A 6,762-nucleotide genomic window follows, 5' to 3' on the forward strand; every position below is an offset into this window, starting at 1 on the left:
CCAATGGCATATATTGATATCGCTCTCTCCCGGCCCGAAATCACTCATCCCCAAAAGCAATACGGGCAAAACAGCTTACCACCTTCCCACCCGCCATGTCACCTGCCACGTCGTCTGGCCCGTACCTCCCGCTGACATCATCTGTCCTTCAAATCGAAAATCTCCCGCCTAAAATCATTTTTGTCAATTAAAGGGGTGAAGAGGTCATTTTGTTATGTTTTTTCATTTAGCGCCCCTGCGCGCTCCAGGTATAAAAGGGACCAAGATTGCATTTTCAGTCGTTACGACCCCCTCCGACCAGAAAAGCTCCAAACAACGAGCTTGCTTCCTCAACCAAAGTTACCATTGTATAGTCCCCCTCCTTTTTTAAATACTGTTCGAGCCAATGCTGAAGGACTTCCTAGCCCACTGAAAAGAAATAAGGGGACACGATAGCAGTCGTATTCTGCCATACAGTGGTAAGCAAGGGCGGTTCAGCAATAAAGTGTATCAGAGGAACATTAAAGAGAATCCTAACAAGTCAAAGAGTATCAGTGGAGAATTAAAAGCTAAATCAAATCAGAATTAATGAACATCGGAGCCGACTAAGAGGAGTAGATCAGAAGTCAAGTAATAGTTATTACAGACATTCGGCACGAAGCTACAGAGGGCACCTGCAAGCTGAACTCTAAAAGATCCAGCCTCCAGCACTGCATAAGCTAGTTGTTTCTACCTTGCTTGTAAATTAAGTTAGGTTAAACTTAGATATTATCTTAGAGCTTTTATGAGAGAATGTACATATTTTGTGATATAAATACCTCCCCAAGCGTTGGTTTTTGGGTTGGTTGGTGAATATCATTCAGGACTTGCGCTATAAATTTTGTGAACCCTTCTGAATGAAGATTGTTGGAATGCTTTGTTGATGAACTTGTTGGTCGTGGAATTGATGGCAGAAGAATATATTACAGAATTCTCGTGTTACCTCATGGATCAATAAGTGTTTTTAACTCTTGTGTTATTATTTCTGTGTTTTTGTATCATTTAAGTATCATATTCTAGATTACAGGAAAAAAGAATAGCCCAGAATTTACTTTGTTGTACTCTGTGCTCAATTCCTGTCATTTTTTATGTTTTCTTCAGGACTAGCATGGGCAAGAATTCTTTATTGCTCTTGTCTCCCTAGTTCTTGTACTCTGAACATAATTAAGGAATTCTTAGCTGCTCCTTAGTAATGTTCATTCATTTTCCCTCTGTTAGCATAATGAAAGATTCTTAATTGCCTTTCATTCCCTGACCCCACTCCATCTTATTCCAGCTTGACCATTGTTCCATGAATAACTATCTTGCTCTGTAGTCCTATCTCTTGCCAAAGAAATCACACCCAGCAGTTCACCTTCATTGACTCCATTAACCCAATGGTCTGAACTTCTCATATTTTGCAGACCTGTTTTGTTGAATGACACCATCCAAACACCAAACAAATACCTGCACTTCATAACTAGCCTAACATACAACAAAACAAAGCTAAATTAAAAAGAGAGAGCCCTCTCTGGGTGTATATTGGCTAGAATCTGCAACCGAAAGATTGGTCTGTGGTTACCTCGGCCATATTCCCTTTGAGGAGCTTAGGGAACAACCTGAGTGATAACATCATTGGCAACTCCGCTGGGGAACATGAATAAACGTTTATTATTGTTGTCTATTTCCTAAAACTACAGATGGAGCCTGAAATTAGCCAGATAGTCTTTGAAACTGTATTTGTTGTGCAATTACAGGAGTAAATAAAATCTGCTCCAGTCTATCGCCAGTCTAATTTTAGGCTTTAAACAGTTGTCTCAAAGGTTTGATCATTTTCCTTATTTCAAATACATCTGAAGGAAATTCAAGCTCCTATATTTCATTTGACTTCCTTCAAAACATTGTAAAAATTTGTATCCTTCAAAATATTTCCTAAAAATACCAAAGATATTCTTAGAAGTTGGCTCCGAAAAAGAAAACTCGTTACACCAGATCAAATCCTGATCCAGATCCTCCAGCTATTTTTGAAAATCCCAACTTGATCCCTAAGACCCTTAGGAAACAAGAAGCTCAAGAAAATTCTTCTTGTTTTAACCTTGAAACAGTTCAGCAGAACTATATCCAAACTCCTGCTAAAGCATCAGTCCGTCCTCACACTACTGTTGCTTCTCCTAGTTCTTCATCCACTCCTCAAAACATCTTCTCCACTCCTTCATCCACTGCATATATTTCCACTGTTATCCCTCCTGTTCCAACCATTCTACTCCTTCCTGTTGTCCCATTTATCCCTGTAAACATGGCTAAAAAATATTCTCCCTTGCAATTACCTGGAAATCCTGGGGCTATGCCTCAGGATTATCAGAGCAAAATCACATATTTTGACGGTATTGGCTCTTATACAGGCCAGCAACACACTAAGAAAATGCAGGATTATTTTGAAAATTATGAAATTGATGATGATGATGTAAGAATGAAGATCTTTGTCCAAACTCTAACGGGTGATGTAAGGACTTCGTTTAGAGCACTTGCTCCAAATTCTATAGATAATACAGATACCCTCTACCAATCCTTTCTAAATAGATGGGAAAAGAAGAAAGACCCTTTTCACATTTTAACAGAATATGACAGTTTGAAAAGAGGACCACAAGAAGCCATCCAAGACTATTGTGCTAGGTTCAACAATGTTTATAACGCTATTCCTCAAAACCTTAGACCTCCACTTGATTTAGCTTTGATCAAATTTCCTAATGGATTTGACCCTGACTTGGCATATCAGCTGAGGGAAAGAGCTCCTCCAAGCTTAACATACATGCAGAATATAGCTGTTAGTGTGGAGGCAAACCTAATTGCTAAACGAAATCGGGCAAGAGCTGAAAGAAGGACAAATTTCAAAGAAGAGCCCTCAGCATTTGAACAAAAACGGGATGCAATCATCAAAGGCATGGACAGACTTGCGGACAGAGTGGAAACCATCGAAAGAAAATCATCATGGGAAGGTCAACCAACACTGCAAGAAACCCAAACTTTAGAAAAAATCAAAATCCAAATGTTGGAAGGACTGGCCCTGACCAGAACATTAGACCTCCATTTCAAGAGAACTATGTCAAAGCTTCAACATCTAGTGAACCAACAGAGGATACCCAAATCAATCTAATGGGGTTAAACAGTGAGCAACAAATTTTTCTAACACAAGGTGACCAAGAGGCTCACAATTTCAATCAATTTCAAACCAAATCAGGAGAGTCATTTGATTTCAGAGAGGGTTATGATGCAGCTGTCTACGAGGTTCATAAGCAATACAAACTAAGAAGCAGAACCATAGATGTGCATGAACCTGCCAAGCTGAAGGATACCAAGTAGCCAAAGAAAACAAAAGATAAAGCTGTCCTGACAGAACCTTCAACCAAAACAGACCCAAACCCAAAAGAAGCCACTGTACAAGACATATCAGATGAACAACCCTCAAAAATAGGCCATTCACCTCCTTTCCTTCAAATGAAAATACAAACAGATTTGCTGAAATAAATTCTAAAACAGATACCTTTCCCAACAGCACTAATGATAAAGAAAAAACCATGGAAAACACAGCAGGAAAAGAACAGCTTGCTGCCCAAAACGCGAAGATTCAAGTGGAAAAACCTTTCAACCTAGAAACTGAAATAGGCAAGCTAAAAATAGCAATTCCACTCTCCGAAATAGCTAAACATGAAGTGTACAGATAGCAAATCAAGAGGTCACTACAAATACCAGAAAACAGAGATGCAGTCAACGTCTTAGATGACAAGGTGCTGCATAATGCTATGTTTGATTCGGGAGCTTCCCATAACCTAATGCCAAAATCTGTGATGGAAAGACTAGACCTGGACATCACAAGGCCCTACAAAGACTTGTTTTCATTTGATTCCAGCTAGGTCAGGTGTCTAGGCCTAATCAAAGACCTTTGTGTATCCTTAATCCAATATCCAGCTAAGACAATCTTGATGGATGTGGTGGTGGCTGATATCCCACCTAAATATGGAATGCTTTTGTCCAGATCTTGGGGTGCAAAGCTCCAAGGATCCCTCCAATTAGATATGTCCTATGCCACTATCTCGGTCTTTGGCCACCCAAATATTATACCCGGAAACACTGATGAAATATGTGGTCAGCAGTCAAGAGAAACCCCAAAACTTTCCCATCTATTTCATCCATTCTGACATGGACTCTTTCATCTTATTTAATGTTGATATCTGTTCTCCGACTGATGATAAAGCTTTGGCTTTAGGGCAAAAAATTAGCATAAATGAGGAATCTATTCCTCAAACTTTAAAAATTGTTGAAAACATTGATATAATAGACACACAAGGCAAACTTCATGAAACAACAAGTTCAAATCTGCCCACTACGAATGCTTAAAACTCCTAATATTGACTGCAAGCAAGTAATCTTATGGTACTTAGAGTTTGATGGGTCAATAAACAAGCTAGGAGCAAGGGCAGGGATTTGGATACATAACATACAAAATAACTAGTGGGCTCCAGTCTTGTAGCAATAATGCTACAACTCCTGGAGCTTCCTTCTTTAATTTTATCAACCCGGTTGTTCGTAACAAACTTGGAAGCAACGGCGCTGTATGCACAAGTACTAGCTCTTGCCGCAGCTGTCATTTGGTCAGCTGGCACAAGTCCTCTAGGGGCTTAAGCCAACTTGTATGAGCTTTTAGAAGAAGCTTTTTAACTGATGGACGAAAGCTAACTCAAAGGAAGCTAAACTACTTGCAGAAAGAAACTGAAAGCCAACAAGAAACGCAAACCCTAGCAAACCCTAATTCTACCAGCTAGTCCTACTGGTGCAAAGATGGGAATGAAAACTACTGAAAGAGATACCATTACTTCTATGCAGGTGAGATGCATGTGTCTAGATTACTTCTACCTGAAGAAAACATCTTTTTGTATTTTTGAATAAGTTATTTAGAATTATCATGCATGTGCTTGTAACTGGATTTTTACTGTGCAGAGGCGGGTCACGGAGGAGAAATGCTTGGAAGAGGTCGGGAAGACTCAGAGAGGGTCTAAGGAGTTCCTAACATCCTCCCAGAGAGTTTCACAAAGTTTGGCCTCCAAGAGACCGCGTTTATGAGCTTCTACAGGAAGTCTGCAGGGGTTCTACAGGATGTTTCAGAATTTCTACAGGATGTTCAGTAATTCCTACAGGATGTTCTACGATTGGATTTTGGATGATGGGTGAGTGGAAGAGGCTGCATGGATGGCTAGGGAGGTAGGAGAGGGGTTTGTAATGACTTAGTGACAGAGAGATGAGGTGATGAGAGGGTGTGTAAAGCTAGTTTGTCTTAGAGAGGGCAGAGGGAATGGAAGGCCAAAAACGGTAGGATGACGTGGGCAGTAGAGTAGTTGTGAGACGAGGGGTCTAATTTGGAGATGAGCAGTTGGCCTGGACGAAGCTTAGGAGGACAAGAGAATGCTGGAGATGCACTGCACAATATAAACTGAACCAAATCATCCACGTCCTGCACAATATCAAAATATTACTAATTTATCCTAACTGTTTAATGAAACCAATGAACAACAATGTTATTTCTAAAGAGAACCATGTATGGTACTGAAGCAAAGAAACTTTCAAGGAGGTCTGAGCGCACGAATAACTTCTACAAATGAAAATATTGCACCAAAGACTGCATGAATACGCAAACCAATGTTTTTGGTTGGGAAGCAGTGTCTGCAATTCCAGCCCCTAGAAAGAGGTGAAAATGAGAGTGCAGGCAACCCTTTTTTGGAACTTTTATCAATTCTAATCTCTTTACTCTATTCTAAACACATGGAGCACTTCTATCTTCTAACAATGACCTACTTAACCACACCACGAAATCTAACTTAACAAACTACGTTTCAAATGCATGTAAAGAAAACCATACTGCTGAAAGAAAAGATATCAATACAAAAGAAGGAGGCCCTAGGCTCTCAGGTTGGGCCCAACCCCGAGAGCTATGGCTCCTTTAGAAACTCAGAACTGAGATCAAATCTGACTGCTTCCCATTAAGAATTAATAATCATAAGTCAAAAGGTCTGCCAATGATGGCTACAAAAGAGCAAAAACAGAGCTAGTAGCTCGTAGTGCAGATTGTGCAACAGTGTTCCAAATGTCCTTTTTGAAGGCTAAAGCCTTATCATTTATACATCACGAGACCCCAAGATGGCCTCCTAAATTTGTGGGACTCGGCTGACCAAACTGGGAGTGAACAGCTGCTTCCTCAAACTCCGTTTGGCTGCCTTCTAGATCTGGTTGTGGTGGCTGTTGGAGCTCGGAGTTGGGGGTGAAGATCCCGAGGAAGGTTATTTAATGTCGTGGACAACCCTCCTACGAATCCTCAACCCCATCTTGGCTATCTCCTAGCCCTTATCTGCTTGGTTTTGCTCCAACATGTGTCAAAAAACCTGAAATGAGCACGTGTTAGCCACCTAGGAATAGTGACTGCCCTTATTCGTACAAATGACATAACCATACTAAAAAATGATGCATAAGTTATGAAAAATGAAGGATTGAGCAAGGGTAGTTAGGCCAAATGAGCCCAAAATGTTACCAAATTTGGGGCTCATCATCACCCCCCAACTAAAATGATTGCTCATCCCTGAGCAACTAATCCAGCTCCTCGTCCTTCATTGCTTTCACCGCCACCCTCACATCCCAGGCTTCAAAAGTAGTATCCTCCTCACTGGCATGGAACCCTTCCTTCCTTTCCACCTCTTCCCACTGCTTATGCTCGTCTTT

Source organism: Pinus tabuliformis, chromosome 8 (genome assembly GCF_031772625.1).
Source record: "Pinus tabuliformis cultivar Carrire ecotype Pingquan chromosome 8, CPIR1, whole genome shotgun sequence".
Classification (NCBI taxonomy): domain Eukaryota; kingdom Viridiplantae; phylum Streptophyta; class Pinopsida; order Pinales; family Pinaceae; genus Pinus; species Pinus tabuliformis.